Raw genomic sequence first — 20,564 nt, forward strand, 5'->3', positions numbered from 1 at the left:
GGCAGAATTTGATTTCTGTTTACGTGGCTCAACATTTTCATGCGTCACTTTGAAGCCGTTGTTGACTATTGTTACATTTTCCTGGCTGTTCACATTGTGGCAGGCACACAAATTTCATTTTGGCTGCCATTTGTAATGAAAACAATTTAATTCAATAGACAATAGTTGTATATGACGTGCTTGGATAACAAAATCAATTTCTTGGCACTCACACACAGAGTTTCACACACACACACACACACACACACAAATGATCAATAGATTTGGCAGGTCGCAGCGATTCGCAACAAATTTACTATATTAGTGGGGAATGGCTGTCTATTGAATTATTATAACAGTCTCTGCTGTCAGCGTTGCCAACATTGTTAGCGGCATGTCTGGGTGTGTGTCTGTCTGTGTGTGTGTGTGTGTGTGTGTGTGTGTGTGTGTGCGGTTGTTGTTGGCAAGTACGTGCCAGACACGGTTTGGCGCGATTAAAATACGTTTATGATTATATTTTGTTACAAAACACAATGTCATACAATGCTAACGCACACAGATGACATAAACAATATCTGGCTGGCACACACACACAGATGTCTATACCCTAGCTGCCAGCCACAATGTATTGAAGTGTAAATGGTTAACAATTGTGGCAAAATGACAATAAGCTGCGTATCAACGAAAATAATGTATGATGAGTGTGTATGACGCCTTAGTCTTTGTTCTATTTTAGCTTAAATATTTATGGAGACATCGTTTTAATTGAATTTTCATTTATTACAACAACAAACGAAGCATATCGAATTGCCGTGAACGATGACTAGATAATTATTAAAAAGATATTTGCAACGATGATTACGAATTAATGAGCTTAAACTGGGATAAGCTATGCTGAGTGCACAACTAGTCTTATGTATAGTAATTGGTAAATGATGCTCCAGCTATGCGTGTAATTGGCGCATAAACATTTATTACAATTTCTTGAAGAGATACTTATATTTCTGTCTGCTATCTGGCGTTGAGCGCTCTCTTAGCCGTTCTCCCCACTCGGCTCGAGGCTGACACTAAATATCATTTGGGCTGACACTTATTGCTTATTGCAAAAAACAGCGCCTGCTTATTTCTACATAATGCGAAATTAATAACAATCATACGCCACGTTGCCTGCCAGCCATTCGCCTGCCTTGCCGCCAGTTGCAACTGACAGACGCATTCACGGGTTCATAACTTCTGCTCACCATGATTTTCTAAAACTGTCAGAAATTGCAGTAAAATTACGCGCAGCATTGAAACAGGCGCCGGAGCGCAGCTGCAAGAATGCTTATTAAAATATAAATATGCTAAAATACAAAAAAGGCGCTGCGGAGAAGCCAACTGGGCGCGGCAGAGCCCAACACCAGCAAAAGCAAAATAGCAGCAAGCGAGCGGGCGAATGAGCCAAAGTTGAAAAAAAAAAATCTAAAGTTTTATACTATAAAATAATTTCAACTACTCGAAATGAGCACGCGCCAAGGGCTGAAGTGCTGAGGAGGTGTGTCGAAGGGGCGGATGAAAACAAAGAATAACACGTTGGAACCGCTAACCTTGGAGTGCCAAATATTGAATACCCTTGCAGAAAGAAGAATACTTTTTCTTAGCTTAAAGAAGCTGGCCGGAAACTAAAATAAAATATCTTCATGGTGTCAATAATGTTATTAGTAACTATTTATTCTGATTAGACTGAAGAACTAAGCTTTAAATTTTCGAATTCTTATTTAGTAAGTACTTGATTAAGTACCTAACTTGAGTAGCAACATAAGATGTACATTTCAAGCCAAATTTTTTTATATACTTAGCTATAACCAGTCTCCACAATTTTTCCCTGTGCACTGCCAGCATTTAAGCGAAGAATATATAATCAAGTTCAAACATACAGACATTTCTCTATCGACTCGGCTTTGGTATTGACTCAGCAAATGTGTATATACCTTGCGGAAAGAGAGATGCTTGCTGCATTCATAGTACCTGCTGGAAGGGTATACAAAGGAAACAGCAACAACAACTCAAAATATGTACAACAGTACACAACTAAAGTAGAAATTTCATGCGCGCAGTCCAAACTTTAGCACTTTTCAAGCGTCCTGCTCCCTGGCCCGCCATCCGCGTACGGGCACAGAGCAAACCACCCAAGAGACGGGAAAAGCAAAGTTGTTCTTTGCAAACAATGCACAGTTCTTCTCCCGGTGCATCTCGGACCAAGGTTATTTCTGTATGCATTATGCAGGCGCTGCCAATCTGATGGACGCTGCAGCAAGGAATCTGCGTGCCGGCAACAAAAAAAAAAATAAAATAAAATAAAAAAAAAAGACTTCACAACAGTTGGCAGCACTCAAAGATAAACATAACTGGCCCTCAGCTTGTGCATTTTTGATGAACTACGCAACAGTTTGGATTCCGATTTCGAGTGTAACTTAAATGCAATTAAGCCATACTCAGCCGCGCTGTCTGTCTATCTGTCTGTCTGTCTGTCTGTCTGCCAGTCATCAATCAATTAGCCAATTAGCTCAACATGCCCATTAATTTCCATGCAAAAGTAACTAATTGCCGGCAAGCAAACGCAAAACACATCTAATCAAATTTAATTAAGCTATCGAGCAAACAAACTTGCAACATTGCAACTTGCCAAATGCACCTAAACGGGCTCTGCGCCTACGCCCACGCACACGCCTTACCGTTTAGCTGGCCTCTGTTTGATTTGCAGTTGAAATATGGTAGCCGTGCACGAAACACAGAACAAGGATAACAACATTTTCGGTTATCAATTGCAAACTGCGTTGCCCCAAAAAGTATGCAGCACAAAAAGGCGCACGTTGAACAATGCGTGGAACACCCTAGATATCCGTATCCGCTGCCCCTACTCTGAACCTACGACGAAGGCTGTTGCGTGCCCGAAAACGAACTTGAGGTAATTTTAAGAGTTTTTATAGCCAAGTTGTTGACTGTTTATTTGCGCATTATGGACAGACCCAACAGCCTGTCTACCCAAAATAGCAAAACAAACCCAACGTTGTCTGATTGCATTCGACTTGGGTGCCCATTAGGTGAATGGGCTTTTGCAATTGGAATTGCGGATTGTAGAGCTCAACCGTTTGCCCGAGCCCATGCGTTCAGATAATCAACTAAACACTTCATTATTTCGTTGGCGGCGCGCAAATTGTTTCACCAATGCGTTCACTTTTCCTGTTTCGATACCCTTTACTTCAAACGAAATGGAGAAAGGCGGTAATTTTCTTTTGAAATGTATGTAACAGACTCTTGAAGGTAGACTTTCAGTAGCTAGTTTATATCATATAGCAGCAGCCCGAAACTCTCCTTTACAAAATCGTCACAGAGAAAATCTAATCTGAATAAAATGCCTTTTACGACTTTTATCAATCCCAAGGATATTCACTACGGCTACAGGATAACTGCACGTCGAGCATTTTTAAAACTGCGAATTCACTTATTCAACCAGAAATTGTTGTGGGAGGCGGGGATATAGTGTGAAAATGCTCCGTTTTAATTTCGCACATTTCGTATGCACGCGTTTCCTTTTTTTTAATTGAATGATAAAACTCCGACTGTGGCCTCTGTGAGTGAGGGGCATTAATTTAGATTAGCGAATGGAAAGTACGACCGGTCGTCGAGTTAATAGGGTTACGTTTATATGTACAGTTTAAAGAGCTGTCAATTTAAGAGATAAGATAGGAAATACTTTTCTTTTTACAAAAAAGTGAAAATAAATACTTAACTACCGCCCAGTCAGTCAGTGAGTCAACCAGTTAGGACAATGTTTATAGAATTATATCTACTTATAGGAAGAGATAGTTAGAATATTATTTTATATGCCATTTTACTGTGTACGCATTATTATCATCCAATTTATATTGTGGAAAAAAATTTTGAAAATGAATGCACAAGTCTTTAAATATATTTATTAATTAAAACAGATGCGCTCGTTGCAATCCACAGTTCTCACTCAGTCCGCTATCATATCTCTAAATTCAAATATTAATTAAAATTATCACTCCGCTAGTATCGCAATTTTGTAATACTATCAAATTTGTTTTTCATATTGGAAACTGTGCCATAAGTCCTAAAACGTAAAATAATAGTAAGCAAATAATATAAACACAGCAAAGCTCCAAAGGTTACAGTAACCAAAATGTTACTTAAAACTCACCGGTCGAAACGAACACAAATATTATTCCAACTACCAAAAACAATGTACTGCATAATTCTCTTATACTTAATTAAACGCGCGTTGCTGGCAAAAATGTATAAAATAATGTGAAAATGGAACAATCAAAACAAATGCACGAACGGCTGAGCAGACGAATGGACAGCAAAAAAATAATAAAACCTGAAATGTTAAGCAACAAAAGTTAAAAAGCATAACAGGTCATGCCGAGGCCTCACTGGGCGCTACCCTGTGTTTCCTGATATTTTAGAAAATTTCAAGTGTCAAGTGTTAAGATAGCAAAAAGCCAAAAATTCTCTTTAGGAATTAAAAACCAAATTCAAGACTTCGTACAACAGAAAGAAAGTTTAAGTTAGCACATCAACTATTCCCATTAGCTGCTACTGCTCAGTATCGTTAGTATTAACGATGCCAACTATCGACTATCGAAATAGATTTATAGCACTTCGATTAGCATAACATGCCCTATGCAACCCCTTACGACAGGGTATAGCAACAAGATGAGTTGCCGCTTGTGCCTGTTTGTGCGTAAATATGTGATGCAAGTGTATGTATGTATCATTTGTTAGGTGCGTGCACTTAGCGCTGCAATATGAACAATAACAACACTCATAATCGTTTTAAAGCGCAAATCGCGCACACAAAAACAACATCAGCACCGAGCACCGACCCAAAACAAAGTGCAGCAACCACACACACACACACAGACACACACACACACACAGAGATGCACACACATGCACAGCAACAATAACTGATGATCACACATTAAATATAAACCAGGCAGCCGGCAAGCATCAAAAATAACGAAATGCATTCTCATTATGCACATTTTGCCAAAAAATTTAATAACCAACTAAGTTTAGCATAATTAAAACGGTCGGTTTTCCGCGCTTTCATCCATGCAGCGACCTGCTCCTCCTCCTACTACTCCGCCTCCTCCTCTTTGTTTCGTTTCAATTTTAATAATGCAAATGTTCGCGCAACATTCGATGCTTGCGGCGTCGCAGATATCGATCAATTTGTGCATCCAGAATGAACTGAGGCAACGACGACGGCGTCGATATTTCCGGCACACTTACATGGACCGGCGCTCGACATCTGTAGTAGTAGCCCGCGTTTTGTATGGCTTCCTTCATGAAATTGTACGCCATTTTGTGCGCCTGTTCTTGTGGATCGTACTCACAATCATCCATGTTTAAATCTTTTTTTTTTTTGTTTTTATTTTTTTTTTTGCACTTAAAATTTGTATTTTGCTGTTGAATTTAATATTTTAAAATACATTAAAATCAAATAGCCTGCTGAGCTACCAATTACTTAAAGAGCCAACGAAGTTGATATCAGAAAAAGCTGACAGGGATTAGGCGGGCATTGTTGAGCACATTGCTTAAATCAAGCACTAATGAAATGCATTTCGTCAGAAATTTTAAAATTTAGAGTATGCAACAACAGTTGTGAGTTATTAGGTTGCAGTCCCAGGGCATATTCTACTATACAAATATTGAAATAACAACATATATATAATAATAACAAATTCAAAAAATAAGAATAGTAATAATATTAACATTAATATTCTTATTTTAATTTGTTATTATTATTATTGTAATAAATTATTATTATTATTTCTATTATAATAAGTATAAAAAAACGTAAGATATATCTATAAACCTTACGATTTTTTAGTTTTTCAATCAGACAACTTATTAACCCAGAACTGACTATTATATAAGTAAAAAGCAAATTAATGCTTGTATGAAATATAGAATGTTGTTTAACAAGAGTGTACTATAACTTAAATTTACCAACTGCAAGGGCATTAAATCTTCAGTCCGCACGGCTCTATCTTATTCCTTGCCACAGTCCCATTTACGCTCAAACAGGCCAGCTCCAGACTTCATAACAATTCAAAAGCAATTATGTTTAGGTTCGTTAGAGGAGTGGCAATGATGGGTAGCTTGTGCGCCTTTGTTTTAGTCCCTGTTGTCGCTGCTGCAAGTGCACTCGAGTCGGGCCCATTGTCGTTTTATTGACAAATGAATGAGCTGATTTGCCTGATGGCATTTGCAGCAGCAGCCAAGTTCGCTCTGTAATTTTGTAAAGTATTTGAGCATTTCACACTCATTAAGTTTAATTACATATTTTGCACGCTGTGGCAATTGTGGCCATTCAACTTGCAGTTGTAAATCAGTGTCAGGATCCAAATCATTTCTCGAATCAAGTAGGGTTAATAGTCTTATGCTTTAAGCGGAAGTTTGCTATTTAAGCAAAAAAAGCGATCGAAAAAAACTCCATTTTATTGGTTAAAATTGATTTTTAATTTTTACTCCGCGTTCGGTGCGGCACACATCTTTACTTATTTGTGCAACCACCAACCTATTTGCTTGACAGACTTTACCGGCTCACACAATGCACATAAGAGGCATAAAAACCACATAACAAATCATTAAGCGTTCGGCATGTAAGCACAGGGGAGACCGATAGACAGCAAACAGCTGTGTTCTCCACGCAACGGCGGGTGGGGCATTGTCGCAGGACTGTGCCAGGCCAGGCCAAGAGGGTGGCCAGCGAGATCGTAAAATCGACGCTCGTTAGTGCCAAAGTTTGACGCGTTTTATTGCTTGGCCAAGGCAACACGAGAGGCACGAAACGGGAGCCCGATATGGCCTCGACGCCATCAGTGGTTGTCTCTGGGTGCACGTAAAAGCAAATCAAGCAAATGGACAAATGCTGAGCCGACCGCGACAGACGCGAGTTGGTAGACCCAACTGAGCTGCATGATTGCATTTTATGTTTGTGTTAATTTTTTATGTCTACTTTGCGAGTGCGTGCATCATAAATAAAGCAACAATCAATTTTCATACGCACCGTTGTACGACAAAGTAGCAACCGATTGTGGGCTAGCCCTGGCTAGCCGGCACAGAGCATTCAGTCGTAAAAAATACCCGAATCGAAATCGTATATTTTAACATAATATTATTGCACAGCTGGCTGTGTCGAAAGCGCCTACCCACACTCCAGCTGGGCCCACTACTTAAACATCATAAAATATGAAAATTCATCTGCAATTCATCAATTATTTATTTATGGCAATGTTCTTCTGCGTTTTACGCATGTGTTAATGAATAATTTTTTGTCATTTTTCGCCATTGTGTGTGTGATATGTGCGTATGCGTATGCCTGTGTGTGAATGTAATCAATTCGAATTCTCTTTTGCATTTTTATTGCACTTATGCGCATTGGCAGAAATACAAATAATAATAAAAATCAACCCATCAAACCAAATGTCGCCCATTAATGGCCATGAACATTTCTTTCAATACCCTACCACAACTTGTTTTATATTTAACAAGACATATGTAACCCATTTATTAATGTTTAGCCTAGCTGAGCTATCATGATATCAGCCCAAGTTTGTTCTTTATGAAGAACAACTTTTTAATATTAAAACAGTAACTAGGAATAATCAGGAAAAAACTAGCTCTCTTTAAGCCAATTTAAACTCTAAAACAATCCATCAAGAGATCATTTTAAATCTCACACACCTTAAGCCGACCCGCGTAGATTAAAACTGCCTTAGGTTTGCCTTTATCAGAGGTCGATTTGTTGGATTGCTTGGCCTATAAGAAATAGCATCCCGAGAGTCGAGCAGGTGGTTGCTGTGAAACCATTCCACTTCCATTCATGTTCCATTTTATTTGTAAGTAGGGTATTTAATTTAAAGTTAACCCCCAAACAGCACAATTGCAGCTCTGTAAATCGAACGTGGGCGTATATATTATATACGTAAGGATAATAGCTGGCAATGCCAAACATCCAGTACAGGTCCCCAGCTCAGGCCCAGCATTGGGGCTTACCAATCAGACTTTTTTCTGTCTACGCGCATAATTTGCAATTTAAATGTTGATTTTCGTTAATGCGTCGAGCAGCTCAATCGGCATATGGACAGATTGTTTGACCGAATGGTATAGCTCATACTGGTGCGAACTTTCCAACTGCATGCACTCTATAATGAGTTGAATTGAATATAGTATATTCCATTAACAATTTAATAAGTATAAATCATGCTCCTGTTAGGAATGCGTTGCGACTGTGCACTCAATATACCTGAATTGGTTTTGGGCTGTTAAGCTGATTATGAGAGGCTTCGAATTACAAAATAAATATATTATGCAAATTAATCTGTCACTTAATCTGAAATACCTTAAAAACATATAAATATTGTCATTGGCATTATAAAATGTAACTGCCCATAGAAGCCGTAACATTAGCAGATTCAAGGCCAAATGCGATTGAATTCGATTTATGATGTTGCTCTCGCCATCGCTTTTGACAACATATCCTTACTTTCTCATTTAACTTAAAATTTGCTCTCTTTCTTTGCTTTTTGCAAGAAGAACCCTACTCTGAGCCTTTGGAATCGACGTTTTACTCCCGTCTTTCCGGTCACTCTCATAGTGCAACCCCTACCGTCATCGACCTGATTGATCACTCGCTATCATTGCTTAGCTCTCGTCATATTGTTCCTGATATCTCGATATTTTTGGCGTTCAGATCGTATGCTCTTTTCACTTATTGTGGTACAACCACAATTAACGTCAGATTTTCTTGCAGAATAATAAAAGCAAGCTGAATAGCCTAAGCGACATTTTCATTAGCGTGCTTAGGATGGGTGTGCTTCAAGCTTACCAAAGCGCCGCCCATTCGCATATCAAATACGATTACGCACCAAAGTCGCTCGTGCTACATTTGACAGCTTTCAACTTCCGCAACGAAATGCAGACAAAGTTAACTCCGTATGCGGCAGCCGAAGCAGGTGGCGTGTCCACGTGACGGTCCAGGCCATCAGCCGTCAGCCAGCCAGCAAATAAGCTAAAGAAAATTCCATTTGAGACGCAGCTGTTGCCGTTGCCGTTGCCGTTGCCGTTCCAGCTGCATCGACTTCCATTGGCATGCATTACAAGCCCGCGCAGAAGTTCTTCCGCCGGCAGCGTCAAGTGCAAATTAAACCGAACAGCGCTCGAGGTTAATTTCACATGCATTTCAGTGGCAATCAGTGCGTGTGGCAGTTACTGCACGTCTCCACGGCTCCAATGTTGCTAGCACTTAGCCCCAAACTACTTATACAGCACTCTGACAGCCGCCACCGGTTGGTCACCCGCAGCGCCTTTCACTGAAATTATTCCCACTCTCTTAGTTTCTATCCTGCGACTGGTGTCCTAATCCGAGACTCATTTCCTTCCGTGCCAGCTTCACTCTGGCAGCGGAAATGAAGCGCTGTCAAAGATGGGGCTCCGACTGCAGTCCGCCCGAAAAGTTTCTTTGCATGTGGCCGGATAATTGCGTGTAACAGGTGTGAAAGACGGAATTTACAATGGGTTAGATAGTCAGCGAGTGCACAAATTAAGTTCAAGTTGTCGTGGGTACTACAACCATCTCTACACCCCAAGCATTTTTGCCCTTGGCCTGAGGCTAATTATTATTCATGCGCTTTGCGCGATAAATAAGGACAAATATATTTACACACACACAGATACGCGTGCATACAGGACTCAACATAACTACGTGCAATTCAAAGTTATGTTTGTCGTTGGCTTCACATTTCACTGTCCTGTGCTTTTATACCCTTTCCTTTGGCCTTGCCTTTGGTCCTGGCGCTAGATTCTCATTAAACCAAACGAAGAAAAACTGTTTTAGTTTTTTGCCGCCTTTGGCACTGTCGCATTAACTGCCGCCATACGCACGCACTGCGCATGGCCCAATTAAATTATTAGCCAACGGTAAGGGGAATATGGAACCTTAAAATGCTCGCAAAGGCGCAAAAAGCATATGTTAATTATGTTTAGTGTGCTCTGCTCACTTGAAAGAGAATTTTAAATGGGCTCTAAGTCAACGCTGCGTATGCGTAATCTGTAAGAAAAAGAGAAATGAAAGGAAAAGGTGCCGCACTCCCCGAACGTCGCACGCGTACAGAAATTTGCCATTAGCAAAGGCGAAAATATGCATTGCCGCTTCAAGAAATCGCAATAACAAGCAGCTCTAATGCGAATGTCAATTGTATTATGTATTTTTGGGACCCGAAGTCTTCTGGCACAAACAAAGGACAAACTTTTGCTCCACAATGGCAGCCATCAAAATCGACAAGGTCGCCGCAGCATGAGAAATCATTCAGTTGCAGCACACACAACGAAAACAACAAGACAAACTGTTAACAGTAGCAGCCAAAATAATAATACGCTGCTGTTATTACAATAGGCGAAGGGTGGCCGAGACGGGGGGCAATCAAAAAGTTGCTCCTGCAGCCAAAGGATCAGCGGCAAGTCGTAGATTGCGCAGCCAGGAGTGCAATGCGGTTATCAGCAAAACGACGAACTCACACTAACACACACTCACACACACTTACGCTCGCACACACATACACACACGCCCAATTGCAATGCGCTCCAATGGCAACCAGGGCGTGGGAAATTTGCATGCAACGCGGTCGCGCTGCACACGCATTTAATGCAAATGAAACATAATGAAATTGTAAAAGTTACTTTGCCAAAGATAAAATTTACATTTCTCACACAGACAATGCCTGACTAGGACAGGCAGCAGGGCGGCAGCGAGGGGGCGAGTGGCAAACAGAAAGCTGCGGCACAACTTTGACATTTTTATGTGCTGCATTTTGTGCGATTTGCTTAGGAATTGTGTTTAGCGTTGCGTATTTGACATTTAAACGTGTAACAAACATGCGAAACTAACACAGGGTGCCCAGAAAAAGGGGTGTGGCCCACAGTTGCGCTTGTGTTTGTAAATGCGAATTTGCAGAGACAGTTCGAGGTGCACTCAAGCGACCAGCTTGACGAGGCGGAGCGTGAGATGTTGAATGCAGAAATAACTGCGACAAGAATTGGAACTTTGTATAATCCAACAAGACCCAAAAGCTCAAGCAGCTGATCTCAAGATGCGCACGAGCACATCCAACAAACCAAATCAATTACCTATCTTTACGATCGGGCATAATATATGGATAGATATTTGTATATAAAATAATAGTTATTAGAAGAAGAAGGGCGTTTTTAAAAGCATAAGAAAAAATTGATATGAGTAGGAGCAGAGAAAAAGGAAGGAATTGAAGGATGGAAACAAACACCAACAACAATAATATAGGATATTTGACTCCTAAGACAACCTGTGACGATAAGCCTAAAATCAAAGCATGAAAACCTGACGTACTTAAATTTATGAGAATCGCAAAGAAGGGTATGTTAAAAACATGTTTTTAATCCTTTATATCGCAGCGGTAATATATTCTTATCCCATATTTTTCGTTTCAATTTTGGAAGAATGAAACGTAGGCATCCAAAAAGTAAGAGATGCTTTATCTGTGTATTCTATAGGACAAACTACTTGACAAGAACATTAAAAAATATGAGAATAAAACTGTTAAGCAATACATAATACTCCACACTACTAATTATTTTATATAGTCGGACACAAGAGATTATCATTTTAAAACCATACGGAAAGGAGTCATGATATTTTATTTAATTATAATTTATCACAGACCCTTTCAGTGGCATAGAAGGTAGGGAGAAGGACTGTGTGTTGCACAGAACGAAATTTCAATTTCAAGGATCGTATTTTCATATTAATTATGTGTGTGTGTTACGCAGAACGAAATTTCAATTTCAAGGATCGTATTTTCATATTAATTATGAATGAATTTGGCGAAATGTTACAGACATTCTTTAAAATTCACAAAATCCATTGCAAGAGGTACACAAATGAAATGCAATAACTGCTCATCAATGAAATAACCTGCGATTGGTTTTTTGAAAAATAATGCCTAGTATGGCAAACATTTTGCGAATATCGTAGCTGCATATCAATTAAAATTGTAATTGCGAAAATCAGTCGAGAACTGCTAATGAACCCACTGAAATCATGCAAAAAAAATTAAAGGATATTGCAAAATGTATAGATATTAACAAAAAACTATGCACGCTGCATATTTTACAACATCGCAAGGCTTAAACTACACAGCGAACGCACAGTTTTCATTTTAATATTAAATCATTTTTCCCAGCCATGAACATTGCTCAATATCCGTTTCGATATTGGACTGCACTTTATTCTGCAATTTGTCGCATAAATAAAAACTCATTTTTGCAGCCAGATAAAACGAAGGCGCCAGCAAAATAATATATATATATATATAAAGAAATTAAGAAACGCAGAGTTTCAAATATTTTAAGCATATCCCTACAGTTGCAAAATTTATTGTCGCACGCAATTAGGCGAACTCGTAAATCCTGAGACTTGCCCGGCACAAGAAAAAATAAATAAAATTTGGACAAGGCAAACGGACAGCTAAGCGCAAGGAAACTATAATTCATAATCTCGTATGCTGTGTGCACGTGGCCATGATTTCAACTATCCAACTAGCACAAAGATCAGCTAGCCAATAAACATGGAATAAACAGCACAGAAACACAGACACAGAGCACGCACAGCGAGCGTCAATTTAAAGCGAAGCATGTTTAAAAATCTTTAAATATGCTATTTTATTAGCCATTTAAGCCATCCCCCACTGCCATGCGGTTGTATGGGTGTGTGCGTGTTATGGCTGAAGAAATAGCGCGCGATTGTGCCACACTTAAGAATTCTATTTAAGCGCTAAGCTAACACACACACACACACACACTAGTCCGATCTGTGTGTGTGTGAGTATTGATTGTATTGTTTGGCTAGTTTACCTTTTGAGCAGCCGTAAAAAGAATAACAACAACAATAATAACATCTGAGTGGGATGCACTTACCGTACATACTTATTCCATAAAGAAAGCCTGAGTGTATGCGTGTGCATGCGTGTTCAGTCAAAGGGCTCCGCAACGAAACGCCCATTAGGTTGCACAATAAAAATGTTTAAAATACTATATAGCGCAGTTTGTACAAAGAAAATGGGTCAATGTTTGGACGTTTGCACTGAGCAAAGGTGATTTTCAGTTATCCTGCGAGCCATCTAAAATAGAACAAGAAAAAGAAAAAGAATAATCAAAAGATAAATAACAAAAATGTAGGCAAAGTAAATAGTTAAATAAGCTGATATTTCTCGATGACGAACTGAATTGATAATTTGATAACTTATCTCATTGTATATAAAATATTTGTCCCGACCGAATGACTGCCTGGCTTGTGAATAAAGAACGGAATTAGGGTTTCCCTGTGCTTAAAGTGATAATTTTAAAACGTGACTATAATTCTAAATCACTTAGGTATCTAATCGTCCGATTAGCAAGCAGCTGGTTGCCGGCTCAAACCATTTACAAATTTGCAATATTTATATTTCTTATCATTCACACAAAAAAGCAACAATAAATTTAAAATAAATCAAACAAATTGTTAATTAATTGGAATAATAAAGCAACATAATTGAAAGTGTGTTTTTTTTGTTCTGTCTCTTGAAGAATTGCTGCAACTTATTGGACTTTAAGTAAAGCTAAGTGCAACTGGGCAAATGGCAAATGCTAATTAACATGGCAACCGCGGCGTATACGTAACATGTAGAGCCTTGCGCACACAATGGAACAAAATGACAAACTAGTTGAAAATTGTATTAAACAACTTGAAAACCTTAAAAAATACTGTAACTCACTATTAAATCTACTTAAATTAATTCGTTTGTACACTTTATAATCTTAAAAATATATAAGAAAATTATTTTAAAAAAAATATAATTAAAATTGTGCAAGCCAAAATATGCTAGCTCACAATTAAATCTTTTTTAATAAATTCTCTTAATTCTCTCTTACTTTAAATCATTTTTAAATTGAAAAATAGCCAATAAATACTAAAACCCTGACAATTTTTATGCGCAGGACTCTTGGTATTTATTTAATAGGCAAACTTGTAAGCAAAAAGAATTTCGTATAGTATAGTTTATTAAAAAAAAAAAAAACAATATGCTTTATCTATTCACTCAATATCCCTGAAAACTTTGATACCATTTTCCATCTCCAATAATTTCGTAATATAGATAATAGAAGTATGCAAAATGTCTATTCAATCGTACGTGATCGCACATTTCGCCCACTGTGGCGACATGGCCAATAGAGGCGTCTATTCGGCATTGGCACAAATGGCCGACAGGCTGTCAATATAAACGGCATCGGGCTGCCAGCGCCATGGCAGTCGCAACACATTTATGACAGGCGCCACTATTCTTTTTTTGCCATTAACCAAATGCGACACTGATGAGCGCCGCACAAAAAGGGCACTCCGAAACGCACTTAGCGGCAGCAGGACTGCAGTCCCAGGCAATGCAGGCGTGCCGCGTTCTAGGACTGGCAACGGGAGTGCCTGGGCCCAGGCTGGGCAGGACTTGCGACCAGGCTGGCGCGCAAACCAATGAATGTCCTCGGCTGCCGGGCGCAGCAATTGAAGTTGACTTTGAAGTAGCATCGTCGGCTATCAGCACCATCATTGCCATCATCATCAACGCCAGGACGCGAATTGCGGATGCGGCTCCCTGTTGCTGCTGCCAGACGCGCCGCCGCCGCCGCCCCCACTGCTGCTGTTGCTGCTGTTTTTATTATTGTTATGGACCCATAACTGTCAGCGCAATAAATTTTCCATTTTGCTCGAGCACCACTTTCATTACAGATGCAACGCTGTCAGGCGAAGCTGCTGCCAGGCGTAGTCGAGTCTAAGCAAGGAGCAGGCAAATCAGTTGGCTAAAAAGAAGACGCCGCCTGAGAGCACAAGTGCTGTACAGCAGGGCCCGAACAGATGGCAATCAATGCTGGCCAGAACGAAGGGCTAATTAAAATGCGACAAATCAGTGTCACGGAACTCCTTAAGCCTATGACGTTGCCGTGTATGCCAAATAAGGGACTTAATTTTATTTTTGGGTCATTTTAATTTAATTGCGGAAGTCCGCAACGGCAGCAGTTCGGGTTAAGCTGGCGCTGCAGCTGCATAAGGTAGACCAAGGGTCTGCCGGAAATGCTCGGAGCGTTTTTGGTTTTTGTGTGCTTAATTGCGGCAGCTGCTGCAGATTCTGTTGTTTGTCCAGTTGCCGTCCTTGTTGTTGTTTTTCCGTTTCGCAGTGGAGCGTACAAAAACATGACGCTTTTAGTTTTGCTGTGTGTGTATTGTAGTTTGCTCCGGCACTGGCGCCGCCTGCAGCAATTGAAACAGGAACATGTTACCCAACCAGGTGTGTGCATGTGTGCTTCCATGTGTGAGTGTGTGTGTGTGTGTGTGTGCAGCGAAATGTTTTTTGGGCGCACACACATCTTAAATGCCATTGTGCATAAGACATGCACGCATGCTGAACGGTCGAATGCATTTCCGGCACGCCTGCAGGCACACGCCCCTAAACAGCTTGCAACAAATCCATCGTCTGCGCACTTCTGGCGCACTTCTCATACCAAATGGCATCATTTGGCTGCAGGCGCATTAATTAATGTTTTCAGCAACAGCAGCAGAAACAACAATATTCCTAATGCATGCGCTGGCCATGGTGAGTATAATATGCACAACAAATATATGCAGACATAAATGTGTTTGGTTGTGTGCGTGTGTTTGAGTGTTTGTGTGTTTGAGAGAGTGAGCGTGTGTGTGTATGCAAATTGCCTGCGCTTGACCAAAATATAATATCAACTTGGCTGCTACTGTTGAAACAAGTGAAAGAGCTCGTCTAGAAGATGCATCGCATCCAAAGCATTTTGAATCAGACACAAATCAACCCACTGTCGCTGTCCGCACAATAGAGTTTTTACTGTATGTACATGTGTACATTTTTTATCACGAAAAATGTGATATCGTGTTATGTGTGATGTTAGCTTCAAATTGGTTTCTTGTGAGAGCTATATAATTTGGTATGTAATGAAATGTTGTCATTTTAAATATTATAAGCTTGCAACAAATAGAAAAGTTACAAATAACCATTTACCTTAGTAAATCAAATTTTAATGCAAGAAATAAGTAAAACGCCAAAAGTTGAATGCACAAAATAGCCTAAGGTAAGCAGCTGAACAAAGTGCTTCAGCTACAAGTCCTGGACAATCCTTGCGCTTGGCTGATGCCAATATTTAAACGCTGTCTCATGCTGACATGTGTGCGGTCTGGACAAGTCGCAACTGGAAGAGTCCAATGGAACGCACACAATAATTCTTCATCAACAGCTTAAGGCGGCGGGCAGGCAATAAATTTTGCGCTGTTAATTTGTCACATGATTTTAGTTGGCCAATTACAACTATCAGACAACAACAGCAGCGGCAGCGACAACAATGGCAGCAACTTGACAGGACTTAGGACACATACACACACACACACACACGCGCACGCACACACACAGACTCATGCACAGGCAAAGGCACAAAGAATGACCACAACGTTGGCAGCTTAGCTGAACGGGAGCCAAAGTGTAGAAAAATGCCAATGAAGCAAAAAAAAAAAAAAAAACCCAAGCAGCCCCCAGACACAGCGTTGTGCGTGTCTTGGTATTTATCTAATTGTCACACACAGATACACACACATGCACACACGGGCGTTGGGTAGTTGGGAAACGCAATTCCTGCATTTCTGGACTGCCAGATAAATGTGTACAACAAAAATGTGGAAATAATACGGCATTTGTATAAGTCTAATTGCAAGTGTGCGTGTGTGTGTGAGTGTGTGTGTGTGTGTGTGTGTGTTAGCCATTGATCCTGGCCAGCTTGACATTTTAATAAATCCCTTGACTCGCACACACACGCACACGGCTAGTGCGACAGAGATAGCCATGTCCAAGCACTGACGCACTTCCGTTTCCTGTTTGTACTTGGACCAATTTTGTATGCGCATGGTTGTTGTTGTTGCTGCTGTTGTTGTTTTTGTTGTTTCTGTTGCTGTTGCTGTTGTCTGTGTGTGGACGCAAGGTTATCGGCAGAAGCTGCGTTAATGTCCCTGAGTTGGGCAAACATGTCATTAATTTCATTTCAGCTCTATACCTTCTCTCCCCCTGTCTCAGGCGACATCTCTCTCTCTATCTCTCTCTTAGTGACAATTTGTCAACTTGAGCAGTTAACTGTGTGCGCTCGCCTGTATTTAAATGTATTTTAATTGCCATATAAGCGTCAATTTCAAGACACCTTAGCCTCTAAGAGCCCCAAGTACACAGATTAACTCACTTCAATTGCAAGAACAGCTGTTTCTGCTGATCTATATGACATATATAAGCACTTTGAATGTCGCTTCAGCTACAGAAGAGTAAACACAAGTTGGGCGGAGACGCCGAAGATTAAATACCCTTGCAGACTTATGGTCAGTTGGGTTTAAGGTAAGTTGCAGGCTGCAGAGGTAATTGTTGCGATAAGTGTGAATTCATTGAATGTGTACAAAAGTATTAGAAAATGAGTTTGTCAGAGAAAAAGATTCATCCCAAATTCCAGTCTAAACACCCTGAGCACAAAATTTAAATACCGTAGAATGCAGTATCCAAATGAGTCAGTCAGCCAGTCAATCAGTCAATCAGTCAGCCAGTCAATCAGTCATGACAAACACGCATGTTTGTGTCAATAAACTAGAAACTAGTCTTAATAAATGTTTTCTTCTCATATCTTCAAATAAATAAATGAATATTCGCACATTCATTTACCTTTGATTGCCAACTGTACTTCCTCAAGCGAAATATAATATTTGATATAAATCTATACTATGCACAATTTTTATTATTATTTTGTTTTTTTTTGTTTTTTTTTTTGTAAATATTTCAGGCAGGCCCATATCAATTTCATTAAGCCAAATAACTGTCAAAGCAAAAGCAGCCAATAAAATTGCCAATATTTATTGACTGCATTGGTTATTTACCTTGGCAAAACTCATAGCCTAAGCCGCGAGCATTGAAACCCTAAAATATAATTAGTTTTTGGGCAGCCCACACACACACACACACACACACACACACAGATGCCTTGTGTGGAGGAGTTCACAGCGCATCTGAAACAATTTTATGAAATATTCAATTTAATTATTTGAAATAACGTAGATGCAGCCAAAAATCCATTGAATCAGTTGAGCGCATGGCTCTGATAGCGGGGCTTCCTAATGCCGCTCCATGCTGCGGTGACAAATTTTCCCCGGGCTCGACCAAACTAATTACTCGGTGTGCCAAGGCAAAAATGTGAATACGCCAAAATATTTTTGGTCTCTGAAAATAATGGCGATAAGCCCATGTGCAAATTGTTGGTGCTGCGGTCTTCGGGTATCGAGGGCTGCGCAAATGACGCTGCCAATTGTGAGGATTATCCAAATATGGAGATTTACCTCTGAAATCAGAGCTACCCAGCCAATTAGGCTTATGCATACACGCATGCACGAATAGCATTAATTAATTTTCTATTCAAGCATAATATCCAAGGACTCCATAACCAAAACAGCCCTTGGCATGCGAAAACTTTCCTCATACTCTGCCTAAGAAGCGATACTTTAGAAAAGAGTTAAAGTAAGACAGTGCGACAGCCAGATTTGTTGTCTTCCCCCTCGTTGGGGTGTTAAAAATGAAAAGGTACCAGAACCTAGGTTCAGCCATATGAAACACCTGGTTCACGAACCAAACCTTAAGGCGACAGCCACGAACTGAGCCAATGATAATTTATTACTAACTTTTTCAAGAATATATATATACACATATTGTATATATGTAAAACTGCTTGACTGATTGGCTGATTGACTGACTGACTGATTGATGATCAACGCACAGCCAAGACCATAAGAGAGAGAGAGAGCTGTAGCTACTTCTTGCGATAAAAGGGGCATGCTAAGACGGGGTTTTGGAAATATTTCATTTGCAAGTATGGAGAAGCCTTAAATACCGTTCTTGTTTCTGGTCTACGCAGTATAACTACAGCCGGAATCGTATTGAGTCAATTCAGAAGCAATTTCTACTTTTTGCCTTACAAAGTTTAAGTTGGAATCCGAATTTTCGGTTGCCAGCCCGCTCCAGCAGGCTTCTTCAACTTTAAAAAATTAATAGTTTATAGCACGCCTTCTCCACCAAGCTTTACCCCTATTAAAATCGTTGTTGACCTTTCCCAGCAATGAGCAGGGGCATATCTTGCTGGACAGGCTATAAATATATGTATTTCACACGTAATATTATTACCTGCTCTTTGCTTACAGGTGCGTCAGGTGCATAATCGTCTTTAGCTACCCTGCAGCCTCGTTACTTTCATAATTATGCATATGTATATGTACGTATGCATAGTTTGTGCACAGCTGCCCAGCTGGACAAATTACTCCCGCCGGCGGACAAGCAGCTACTTAATATCCAGCTATGATTGGACCCGAGGCGAGTGCAGCAAACTGATTATGAAATGAAGTGCCAATAAATTGCATCGTTGCGCCATAGACATATCCATCATGAGACGATGTGCCCCTCCTGTTCTCAGTGCAACTAAAGTTCAAAGGCAAGTCACGGGTTAAACGCCCATTAAATTAAACAACCATACATGCACACTCACCAGAAAGTCGCTCGCTTCCACACATAAGATCCAGTTTAGAGCTAAAAGCTGCGCCAAGGGGTCAGGCGATTAGACTTGGCCCCGATCCTGAGCTGCAGTCACGCCAGCCAAAAGTCGCGCGTATCCCCACTGAGCCATAAATATTGGTAACACAATCTAAACACTGAGCCCAAGTGGCGGGCCAGGGAAGTGTGAAAAGTCACACAATGAGCCGGCACACACACACACATGTGCCAGGCCCAACGCCACCCAATCGAATGGCATCGTGTTTTAAATCGCTACGAAATTGGTTTTCAATTTTTAAACGCCTCACACGCTGGCTCCGTTCTGGGCCTGGCATCTGGCGACGTACATATGGTAGGTGTTATGGCCTCCTGCACCAGAGTCTTGCGTGCCTTTGAGCCAGCTCCGATAGACCCCCTCCCACCCAGTAGATGTGTGTGCGTGTTTGTCGCTCTTATGTTTTATACATGATTTTTCCACGCGTCGACTTTTTGTTTCTGTTCGGATTTGTCGAGTAGTTTGGCCCGGTCGCAGGGGTCGGCCTGGCCAGGCTTTCCTGCTGGCCCATAATTCAAGTAAGGCGTTAATCTGTGACACCCAACGCTAGAGCCGAGCCGACAAAGCCAACAGCATAAGGTGTGTGCGTGCGTGTGTGTGTAAGCCGTAGAGAAGGCTGGAGCAGGCGTAGGGTATGTGTGTGTGTGTGTGTGCGTGTGTGTTGCTCCTTGGTATGCAATTTGTTGCTCGCTTGACAAATGGCGCATAACTTCAAAAAGGGGTTAATTACTCAAAAGGTCGATTTGTGTGTCGAGTTTATTAAGTTTATATTTACGTTTATGTTTATGTTTATGCCGTTAGTTATGCATCGG

This window comes from Drosophila virilis, chromosome 2, assembly GCF_030788295.1.
Source record: "Drosophila virilis strain 15010-1051.87 chromosome 2, Dvir_AGI_RSII-ME, whole genome shotgun sequence".
Taxonomy (NCBI): domain Eukaryota; kingdom Metazoa; phylum Arthropoda; class Insecta; order Diptera; family Drosophilidae; genus Drosophila; species Drosophila virilis.